This window comes from Anoplophora glabripennis, unplaced genomic scaffold, assembly GCF_000390285.2.
Source record: "Anoplophora glabripennis isolate ALB-LARVAE unplaced genomic scaffold, Agla_2.0 scaffold138, whole genome shotgun sequence".
Taxonomy (NCBI): Eukaryota; Metazoa; Arthropoda; class Insecta; order Coleoptera; family Cerambycidae; genus Anoplophora; species Anoplophora glabripennis.
Genome location: NW_019416326.1, coordinates 560,694 through 573,529, shown reverse-complemented (window position 1 = coordinate 573,529; position 12,836 = coordinate 560,694). Strand labels below are relative to the sequence as shown.

Below are 12,836 nucleotides of genomic sequence, written 5' to 3'. Positions count from 1 at the left end.
TCAATGTAAGGAAGTTCTGAAATAATGTACATAAACAAAAATATACAATAAAAAAACAATTACATTTTATCACTATTTACTTAAAGCAAAAAATCTCTATATATAGAAATACTTGTGTTTAGGAACATAATGAAAGTCGAACGTTAAATTAAATTAGATACTTGTTACTTTTGGAAGAGTATTTTTTAATTTAATTTTCTTTTTGAGGTTTGCTTTTGGCACCCATATATTTATTTTACATAAATTTATATGAAATATTTGTTTCACGCTAACATTAATTGGTAATGTAAGGTTTTTAATGATATAACAGAAGAAAATGATGCACGATGTTCATTTCTAAAACGGCTTCTCGAATACAACAAACTATGCAGTCCTTGACATTCAATGCCAGACTAGAAAAATGGCGTGTGAGCCGTCAAGCTGTTTAGAAATTTACATAGTAATCGCCTTTTTATGAATATTAGTTGTTCGAACCTGAGGCTATTCGTTCTCTCACTTTTTTTTATTGTTCATCGACTGATGTAACTATAAAAACCATGAATGGTATATACTAAAACTTCTAACAAATTTTGATATGAATTGTAAAATCTTTGAGAAATTCGGGAAAATTACAACAAAATGCGGGCTAACTTATTATTTTTTATAGTTAGGTAGATACTCATGTAAAAGAACAGAAAATTTATACTCTGTTCATTATACTAACATAACACTGAAAACATCAAGGAAAAAATCACAATCAATTCCTTCATAATTAAAAAATATGGTTTTTCAATTATGCAGGGTATCCTATTTCTTCTCGATGTTNTGCGAAAGTTTTTGTCCGTTTTTATCACACCGCCATGCCGGTCTCATTGAGCGAGGTCAGGTTTTATAGTGGACCAGTTTCCAGTGCCGTGCAGAAGTGTATTTTTAAATCAATTTCGAACTGACCTTTTTGATTTTGTCTTTACAAAATTGTATTTGTAAGGGTCCCCTGTACATCCAGAATTTTTTTTTGGATAAGTTCTGAATCACCCTGTAATTATTTTACATAAATTTATATGAAATATTTGTTTCACGCTAACATTAATTGGTAATGTAAGGTTTTTAATGATATAACAGAAGAAAATGATGCACGATGTTCATTTCTAAAACGGCTTCTCGAATACAACAAACTATGCAGTCCTTGACATTCAATGCCAGACTAGAAAAATGGCGTGTGAGCCGTCAAGCTGTTTAGAAATTTACATAGTAATCGCCTTTTTATGAATATTAGTTGTTCGAACCTGAGGCTATTCGTTCTCTCACTTTTTTTTATTGTTCATCGACTGATGTAACTATAAAAACCATGAATGGTATATACTAAAACTTCTAACAAATTTTGAAATGAATTGTAAAATCTTTGAGAAATTCGGGAAAATTACAACAAAATGCGGGCTAACTTATTATTTTTTATAGTTAGGTAGATACTCATGTAAAAGAACAGAAAATTTATACTCTGTTCATTATACTAACATAACACTGAAAACATCAAGGAAAAAATCACAATCAATTCCTTCATAATTAAAAAATATGGTTTTTCAATTATGCAGGGTATCCTATTTCTTCTCGATGTTATTTAATTTCATTCTTTTAGACAAAACACCCTGTATATTATTACATTTTTTAAATTTTTGTTGTTTTCAAGGCCTATTTTAATCATATATTGGACATAAAACGTACTGCCTCGATGTTATTTCATGTTCTTTAAAAAAATTGGTCATGGATAACTTGAGTTTTTTTTAATGCTTTGTTACGTTCTATTTCTTATACTTTGCAAGAAAGTCGAGATTTTTCATATCTTGTATGCTTAAAAAAAATCGATGCCCCTTAATATTATATTTTCAATATAAAATAGTACAAACAATATTTTAAAATCAACATTTTCCATAGAAACGGACTAGATAAGATCTCCTATTTGGAAAGCTACATGTTATGTTTATTTGTGGGAATTTATAACAAGTAATGTTTATTCTTCAACTCCTACTACAATGGTGGAAAAATGATCAACAAAATTGTAGACATTTTGTTATTAGAAGATATTTTTAAGGCCGCTTGCTGAGTTAATGTTATTATATTTTCACACAAACTATGGCTGCTTTAACAACAAATTTAACTTCATTTTCACAGTCCAATTTAATTTTTGAAAATTCTGTTCTTTTGTGGCATCAATTTGTTAACCTGAATGCAAAAATAAAAAAGCTGATCAATTGAGTATATCTCGCACACTATAATAGATCCCAATATATTTTATAAAATCTATATATCTGTATAAAATTTAATATAGGGTTCTATTAAAAAAATAAAAATAAAATGTGCACGATTGACAACTTTAAACTTCTAAGGTCCGTTATTCTTCTATTTATTTGAATAGTGTTATAAGTAAAGTAAACAAGAAGAGATGTTTCATGCTTGAATGAATGATGGAAAACTCATCTTGTTGTCATTTTTAGTTTTAGAAACATTTGATATTTTTTTAAAAAACATTAAATCACACGAAAATGGTACATTTTATTTAGACTATACAGGCTGTTACAAATTCGCTACTCACTACAGGGATCTCGAAATCGGTAAGAGATATAAACTAGCTTAAATGGGGGCAAAGTTGTGTAATCAGGGGACCAACATTATGCTTCTAAAAAATCAAGGCTAACATGATTAGTTTTAGAAATATTTGAAAAAAAAACAAAATTTTGGAAATTCGTTTTTGTTTCATTTCAGCCTGTTTGGGGTGACATTGAAAAAAGAAGAACACTTTCTCATGACCACTTTTTGCCCTGTATCGAATGGTATAATCAATTTTTATATGTAACGTTTCGTCTCTCCAGGACCATCATCAACTTCATTTTTTTAAATACGACCCTAGAAATTTTATTACATTTTTTGCAAGCCTTCATGACCCACAATACTGTACTGCCTCAACCCGAACCAGATGTTTTGTCTCGAAAAATTGATCTTCAGTGTATTCGTTCCAAATTTATTTATTGAATTATCGTACCTAGACATTAGACCCTGTGAAATCCATTTAGTTATTTAAACTATTACCACCACGCATTAAAATAAAAAATTATTAGAGTTTTATTCCCGTGTCCATAGTTATTTCTAGGCTTCTCTAATGCTAAAAATTCAATTCCGACCTATATTTTTTTTCAAGATATTCATACAAATACATCTGACATGCTCTTTCACAGTTGAGGCTACAGATATAATAAATTCCGATAATATTACGCTGATCTTCATTTTCAACATTTGCCAATACGAGAATGTTTTTGAACATATACTAAAATGTTTTAAAGAATAATATTCAGTTGGCGTTTTGGTTCTTCATATCTATTTTTAAGAATTAATTTGACATAATAAAATTAAAATTGTAATAATGTTTTAATTTTGACGCAACACTTATTGAGTTATGTATAACCAAGTGATGGTAATAGTTAATAATAATAACTAGGTGGATTTCACAGTGTCTAACGACACTTACAGTGTACGAAAATTCAATAAATAAATAAATCTAATAAAAAATTTAGATGAATTTGGAACGAATACACTCTAGATGAATTTTTCTAGACAAAACGTCTAAATCTGGTTCGGGCTGAGGCAGTAAAGTATTGGGGGTCATAGGCTTGCAAAAAATGTAATAAAATTTTCAGGGTCGTATTTAAAAAAAAATGAAGTTGATGATGGTCCTGGAAAGACGAAACGTTACATATAAAAATTGATTATGCCATTCGAAATGATCACGAGAAAGTGTTCTTCTTTTGTCAATATTACTTCAAACAAGGCTGAAATTAAATAAAAACGGATTTCCAAAATTTCGGTTTATTTCAAATATTTCGAGAACTAATCATGTTAGCCTTGATTTTTTAAAAGCATAATGTTGGTCCCCTGATTACGCAACTTTGTCCTCATTTAAGCTACTTCGTACCTCTTACCGTTTCCGAGATCCCTGTAGTGAGAAGCGAATTTGTAACAGCCTGTATATATTCAACGAAGAATTCAAAAGTGCAATTGTACACAAAGTATTGTTTTTGAAAAAATGAAGTTATGCAACACTAAAATGAAATGAGACACCCTGTTTAATTAAAATAATTTTAAAATATACAGAATGTTATTTGTTGAAACTATTATTTGAAACACTTTCTTTGTATTATTGATGGAATAACCCTTTTTAAATGGAACACCTTGTATGTTGTAGTTTACCAAATCCCAATGGTGTTCTGTTTCAAAGTGGCTACCTCGTATACCTACCTAGTTTTCAGCATTATTAGGCTTTAGTACCTAGTTATTAACAAACAAATAATTTTTTCTTTTAACACGGAGTCAATAACATAACGTTTATGCGTATTCTTTGGAATGCGGAATCATTACATAATATAATAATTAACCTGAAGCGATAATTACTGCTATTTTTTTATTGCGTTTGTTGTTGAAAGAAAATGTCCATTATTTTTAACATTTAAAGATTACACTGGCTCGCCTTGAAATTTTTAACAGGTAGATGTGCAAGAGATAATATTAAGAACACGCTGTTATGTCATAAATCGGATAAATCATGTTCTCCTCCTAGATCGACGACTATATTATGCAATATTGGCATTTTTCAGCAAACACAGCACGAAACATATTTCTACGTTAGGCAATCCGATTTACAAGTAAGTGTATCCATTTACGAATATGTTTAGTTTTAAAATAATTAACAACGAAGTGGAACATAAAATTTTTAAAACTGTGCGCAAAATACAAGCCTTACGGACGCTGTATAGTACGTAAAGTAAAGTATAAGATTATCGCACAAGTGCATAAATGACGAAAAAATACCTTAAATTTAAATACTTTTTGCACTGTTGCGTAGATTAGATTGTTTATAATTTAATTATAATATATATATTTGGGCAGTAGAACAAATAATAACGCAACTCGTGTGCTTATCTTTTTTACGGATGAGAATTTTTTTACTTTACACAATAATTTAATTTTAATTAAAATAATTTTTTATTATCTTATTGGAGGCTGTCAAAAATAATTTTTTTTGAAAAAAATGAGGTACATTCGCCTGTTGTATATGGGGTTTTCATGAAAATTTTATATAAGTTGAAAGCAAATTCTATGAAATAAAATGTAGGAAAAATAGTTATTTATGTACCAAGGGATGACTAAAGGCATAATCGTCCTAGTATCTCCCGTGGTGCATACAACGTTTTATTTTATACTTAGATTTTATATTTATTTTAAATTTAATACTTAAATGTAAATGAGAATGAACACAGTTTTTCAATATATAAACGATGTATCCAAGATGTATCTATGACATCCGCAAATTTGTTGACTTTGATAGTTTGATGTTTGTTTCCGTGAAGACATATTGAAAAGGCAGAATGGATAATATTCCAGCAATAATTGCTGCTAGAGCCAATAAAGTCAATGAAGAATTACTGCCTAAGAAATCTAAATTACTTTATAATAAAAAATTCAAACGTTTTTTGAATTGGACAAGCAGAAATTCAGGGACATTTGTTAGTGAAACTATATTAATGGGATATTTCCAAGAACTGGTGTGGATTACCTTTTATCACCATAAAGAAATATTTATAAATTTGGATAATTTATATTTTTTGTATATCTTTTAGTCAGAATCATTCAGCCTTAACACATTGTGGACAAAGTATTCAATGTTGAAGACCACATTATTAGTCCGTAGAAAAGTAAATTTAGGAGAATATAATCGATTAGAGGCTTATTTGAAGCCAATATCGAAGGGATGTATTCCAAAAAATATAGGATATTGACAAGAGAGGATACTTTGAAATTTGTTAGAGAAGCATCCAGTCATATATATCTTTTGGGAAAGGTAATATAGGAAATAATAATCGACTATATTATTGCAGGTGCTTAATAGGTTTTTGTTATTGTAGGTTGTTCTAGTAATGTGTGTTTTTGGAGGATGAAGATGAGGCGAATTCGTAAAGCTCTCGATAGATGATATGGATGACAAAGCAATCGTTGTTCTAGTAAAAATAAACGATATAAAAACTGGAGTACCAAAATCTTTTACTATTGTGGAAGAAAATGTAATGCACGCTCTCCAATTGTATCGACAGTATATATCTTTGCGACCAAAAGAAAACAGTGTTTTTTTTTCTGACATATTGGATTGGTCGATGTACTGCGTTCGATCTCGTTTAATAGTAGGAGTCGAAAGAACTAGTGATGACAATTTTTATGAATTGATTTAGGTAGTTTTTTTTGGTGTTACTTTTGAAGGTTCCTTCTCAATTTGTACTTTTGTTACTAAAGACAGTTGTAAATAATTTTTGTTACTAAAGTAAATTATTGTTACACTTATATCAAATATTTGGGTTAAGGAACTTCTACAAGACACATTTACTATTCTACCCTTGCAGAAAAGAGGGTACAAAATATGGTCAAAATGCGGGCTATAATATTTAGGTCCGCTTATTTCACCCTAGAATGATATGACGTTGTTTTCCTATTTCGTTTCCTGGTAATAAAAAAGCTATATCGCCTAAGTGAAAAATAAATTCATTAATTCCTTACTTTCTATATAAATCTATTCGTAATATATCTGTATGTATCAATTTTCATGAACACTCCATAAATAGTTTAAGTTAAATTTATTTTCTTTTTATACAAAGTACCTATATGTATATAATATATTAAAATGTTGTGAACTGCATTTTACATTGTTGGGTCAAAAAAATTACATTCAGTTGTAGAATATAGAAAAAGTCTACTTTATCGTGCTTATCTTTGAGATCAGTTCCCATTTGTGCATATTTAGGCCAGAAAATATAGAGTTGGACGCTACTTTTTGTTTCGGCAAGCTAAATTTATCACTATAAATGCTAAATATTATGTACAATAACATATTAGTGTCCACAGTCATAAAAATGGGGGGAAGATTGTTTACAGTTTAATTGTATAATTTTTACGTAAATTCACGTTTTTCGCTTATGATTTTTTCCATTCATTTCCATTAGAAAACCCGAGTACTCTCCCAGATATAAATATGTTATTTGTGGAAGTATTAAGTGGATTGCCGGTTATGACAGTATTTTTTTTGCCGCTACCAACCTAATTTGTTTAACAATAGGCCGTCAACTTTGACAGTCTGTAACTCCGTTATATTTTAACGAATCTTGACGATTTGCTTTACCTTAAAGCTCTTTTCATAAGCTTTCCGAATATGTAATAATATATAAACTATATCACGCACGTGCGTCGTATATTTCGTTTTGCAACTAAGGCTAAAAATAAAAAAAATTTCCAGGTTGCTTTGAAATTAAAAAAATATATATAGATTTCAACGTATTATTATGAAATCTACCATGAAAAAAATCAGTGCGATTGTGAAAGATCCTCGGGATCGTTCAGACTAATAATAAGTTAATTTTTTTATAAGGCCTTAACTTGTAAACTATTCAACTTACAGATTCCAGATTTCGTGTGAGTTATTAGACAGTGGATACGGAATGACAGGATACGATGTGGTAATAATAACGCAGTTTATAAATGTTTAATTCAAAAGTCATAAATAAATTTCTTCTGTTTGTAACTTTTGATCTAATCAATATTTTTTGGCGCTCGGCTAGTTTTGTAGGTCTTTTGAAGACAAAAAAAAGCACTTTACTGTTTTCTCATGGAAATTAACGGAAAAAAGTTATAAGCGAAAAACTTGAATTTACGTAAAAATTATACAATTAACCAGCATGTAAACCCCCCATTTTTATAACTGTGGAAACTAATAAGTATGTTATTGTACATAATATTTAGCATCTATAGTGGTAAATTCAGCTTGCCGAAACAAAAAGTCGAGAAATGTTTTCATTGATTTTGAGTGATTTGTTTGAGGTTAGGGAAAAATCCTGACGTGATCCATGTTAAAAAGTACATGACAATAAAATTTTTTGTGTGGCTTTGTAGTCAAAGAATAGAAACACTGCTTTTTGAATTGTTTATTTTATATACAAAAATACAAGTTAAAACAGATACTAATGTACGACTAAATGTAATTTCTACTTTATTAAATAAAAAAAGACAGTTTACTTGGTGTTTACAATGCCGCTCTACCACTTTTGTTCATCTTTAGTAGTTTTCAAATTCATTAATAATGGCACTTTCAAATATTCAGAATTCATTAAAAATGCATATCTAAGTTACTATTAGACACAGTTAAATGATACCTTAAAATTAGATCAATGTATAATGCCTTAATTAAAACAAAAACAACTATTATTTACAAATATATAATATAATGTGTTATCTTTAAGAATATTTGGTAAATATATGTATAATAGTAATTTCCTCTACCTCTAGAATAAACCAAAATATATAATACAATATTATTTGAGCAAATTTAGAAAAAATATATATTTTCACAAACACAATATTTACAATTTTTTTTTTAATTTCTACTTCACATCAAGGTGTGAATGTCTTGTGTTAAATAATTATTACAACTACCATACAACAGCATATAAATAGAAAGTCCTCTTTGCTCAGTTCTATTAAAACAATATTTCTTAAAATAGAACACGTTAAGAATTTGAAATAAATAATATCCATATTGTATTTCAATTATGGATTAAGTTATTAACATAAAAAGTCAGTTGCTACAAAAATCTAGACCTATAACATTTCCTTATCAATTTCTTATCAACAAATCAGTGGGATTACGACAAATAATATGTCTATATTTATAATATAGTAAGATTAACTACATTTTTTTGAATAGATAACGTATATATTGGACGATAGTGTACAAACTTGTTTCTCTAAATCACTTGTGTGCGGGAAATGGGTGTGTGCACACGCCCCTAGACGTCGACCAAATGCTATGGTTTGGAAGAACACACTTCACGCTAATTGTGTGCTGGAAATAAGAAATGTATGTTAGAAAGGGGGAAAGATGGAAATTATCAAAAACCAAAAAGCAGTTATAGTCAAAAGAATTTGATTTGAGAAACTATTTAAGCGTGAGATTTTACATCCACCTGATTAACACTAACAGCTAAGATTAACATTTTAATAAAAAATGTATGTAGTTTACATATAGGGTGGACTCAAAATAGGCAGAATGGTTTGGTTTGGCCTCAAAGTCCGTAAAAATTTTTTGAATTTTGTAAATAACTCGAATAGGTATTATTCGATTTTGATTATTTTTGGGGTGGGGACTTTTGCTTTCAATCTATCCATTTTGGCGTTATACAGAGTGTTTTTAAAACTTCTACAAAATTGGTATGGTGTTAATATCCGTTCATAACGTTTTCCTCTTTCGGGCAATAATGACAAAACTAAAGTATTGTATGAATGGCAAAATAATGTATACATTTAGAAAATATTTTTTTGTACCCAAACCGCTCATTTAATCAACATTTTATGATGCCCAGAAACTTTCAAATGGTATCACCTATCAAATAAAAAATAGATGTCATAATTGACCGAAAGTTATGAACGGATATTATCACCATACATCAATTTTGTAGGAGTTGTGAGTTTTAAAAAACACTCTGTATAACACCAAAATTTGTAGATTGGAAGCAAAAGTCTGCACCCCAAAAATAATCAAAACCGATTAACACATATTCGAAGCCATCTAGCGGCGAAACGAAGCGATTTTAGATATAGATCCCAAATCTGCCTATTTTGAGTCAACGAATCTATGGTCTTCTGTTGTACACGTTATTCAGGGTCACCCTGTAGATATTTGATTCGAAATTCACAATAGAAACAATAGAAATCCACAGACAAATCACCGTAGACGACCTACTACGTAGATCGGAGTCACAAATTCTCTAAGAACCTGCCGTAGTTTGCATCACTAGGAAAAGATGGATAAGCAACCGTCTTATCCTTGTACACCATTTACATTTGTGTCAGCAATAATTAGTAACCTATTAGAGTCAGAACATGCCGAATATCAACAATTTTGCAGGTTTTGAACTACTACCTATATGTATAGTCTGTCAGATTGTGTCAGATCGGGACAGATACCCTTTCAGACCTGAAACCCCAAACCGGTCTGCTTTCCAACCTTACGCACCCCCCACTTCCCATCGCCACCTACAAAGCAGCACCCAAACCAACCACGTAAGACCGTGCACCACGTTCGAGAACCGTGTAGCAGCGCTTCTCCTAGAACGAGTTCCAATCTGTCATCTAGCTCAAGCGTCCGTTGTGGTTGGCATGAAGGGGGAGATGCCCGAGTATTCTGGGAATCCCCTTGGAGGCGATCAGGAGATTAACCTCCTCGTAACGCATGCAAAGCTGGAGCCCCCAGAAACCATCGCTTAATCCGGTCCCATTAAGGGGTAATGTTGATAGGCCAATTCAAGCGAGCAATCAAAATTCACGATATGGCACCCAACGTGAGGTATGACGTCAGATGACAATATCTACTCTCGATTAAATGATAAAGGTGTTTTATTTTGCATCACTTTTCGACAAAACGCTTCTTATATTCATGAGTGTGAATAAAAATGAATGTTATTTTAGGTAAAATTTAACACTCCTTACTATTTTTTCTGTATAATATTTAGCAACAGATGGTTAAAAATGATTTTAGTATTGCAGTGAAACTAAAATTAAAACTAATTACTAATTTGACGTAAATAAGAAACTCAATGTAAAAGTATATGGTAGGTAACTATTTAAACTAAATTTGTAAAAAGTATTTATTTATTTATGGATCTAATTTCTACAGAGAAAATATTAAGTAATTAAACTAATAATTCCTACCTCAACAATAAAGTTATAGACACCTTTGATTTCAAAGGAAGAGAAACTTTGAAGCAATTTCTTTACGAAATTATATCCACTTCATATATGTATATAACAGAAAATTGAGTCTTGAATTTTTACACTGAAATAACACTCATAGTACTTGTCTACTCTCATGCGTGTAATAATGAAGCATCTTGCCCAAAAGTATGTAGTTACAAACTGTAACATTTGTTCAAGATAACTTTGTCTCCAGAGAAATTATCACATCTAACGGAATTTAAAAAACGAGTTGTTCTGCGTACAAACATAAATTTTGATCATTTGGTACATTTCCACGTGACAGAATATCGTCTGTATTCCTTTCACTTAATCGAGCAAAAAAAACGCATGTAACAGCTCACCTAAGTTTTTCTCTATTTTTTTACAGGCTACATTTCAGTCAGAGTTTGCCCAACTGTATTAAGTACTAGAAATTAAAATGTTTTCACAAGAGGATAGAATCAAAGATGTTCAGCTTAATTATTTTGCAATAAACCCAGCTACCGTTAGATCTTTCTTTACTGAAATAAAACAGACGTTTTTACGTTTATAAGTGTTGTTAGTTAATTTATCATCCATTGTCGAAACTGTGCTAATACAGTGAGCAAATTATATAATAGTCGAAGATGTTGTCTTTGACACATGGTGCGTAGATCCGCAACAAGGCGTTCCAGTTGTGTATTAAGTCTTCCTTCAGCGATTTATTGTTTGAAAACTTCCTTTACAAATTGTTTCTTGATGTTTACCAGATATGATCCAAAAAACACTATTTGCAGACACTGTGTGTCATAAAGAATAGCGTTGTGAACTGTATGTTACTTAAAGGCGTACCGCAAGAGTAAGCAAATTATTTAAAAAGGATAGTTTTATTTAATAATTTTACAATTAAATATTGTAATCTTTAAAGTAACACCCTTGTGAAACAATATAGCGCTCGTAAAGGGTGTTCTATTATTCGTAAAAGTACTGAAAGTCGTTCTTTATAATGTTGTGAAGTGAATTTTAAGAGTGGCTTTAAAATGAGTCCTCTTGATGTGGAATTTTAGCTAATGCAAGAAGCAATTAGTAGAGAGCACTATACTAAAATTGTCGAACACAATTTTTGTTATTACAGGTGTAAGTGTTTTTATCAGTGAGACTGCTGCAGCGTTCAACAGTATTTTTTTTTTGGAATTTGCTCAAGAAAGTTGAAAATTTATGCAAATCATTAGGAAAATTGAATCAACTCCATGCAAATACGTTAAACCTGTTGCTAATTATTCCACAGGAATAGTTTACATAATTTAAAAAAAATATCGATTACACAGCCACACACAAACAAAAAGTCCAAACCCAAGGGAACCACATATCCCAAGGTATTCGATGCGCTAAACACGATTCTGTAGTCAGGACAAATTTCAGAGAAAAGTGAAATTTCTGAGTCCAAATATGGGTCAAAACTGTTTTTTTTTTCTAGATTTTGTCTAAATATATCATTCTCATAGTATTTTGAGGAGCAGAACACGATGCCATTAGTAAAATTTGACCTCGATATTTTTCACAAAATCCAAATATAGATCAAAACTGATTTTTTCCAAAATTTTGTCTAAATATATAATTTTTGTAGTATTTTGACCAGGTTTCAGCTAAATAGTTGATTTTCTGAGAAATATCGAGGTAATGGGTAAATTTTACTAAAAGCATCGTACTCAACGCCTCAAAATACTACGAAACCGATATATTTGGACACAATTTAGGAAAGAATCAGTTTTGACCCATATTTGGGCATTTTCATCAAAGTATTTCACTTTTCTTCCAAATTTGTTGTGAAGTCATAAATTTTGACTACAGAATCGTGTTTAACACATCGAATTCCTTCGGAAATAGGTGGCTCTCTTGAGTTTGGTCTATTTTTTGTGTGGCTGTTATAGACTGTAAGGGATTCGATGACACCGCTTTTTTTATCAAAGAATGTAACGGACAGAACTCATAAATCCTTCGTTTGAGAAAAGGTCACTTCCAGAGACGTTCAAACAATCATTGGATGTCTATCTAATCTC

At 30.5% G+C, this 12,836-nt stretch overlaps 1 protein-coding gene across 1 annotated transcript in view; it reads right to left on the bottom strand.

Moving 5' to 3' along the window:
• Positions 1–7,983: 7,983 nt before the first annotated feature.
• The window catches only part of LOC108903171, a 146,450-nt gene continuing 141,597 nt past the window's right edge, over positions 7,984–12,836 (bottom strand). The window contains exon 7 of the mRNA XM_023454115.1: positions 7,984–8,908. The gene's annotated coding sequence lies outside the window, so the exon portion shown is untranslated. The remainder of the gene's footprint in view (positions 8,909–12,836) is intronic.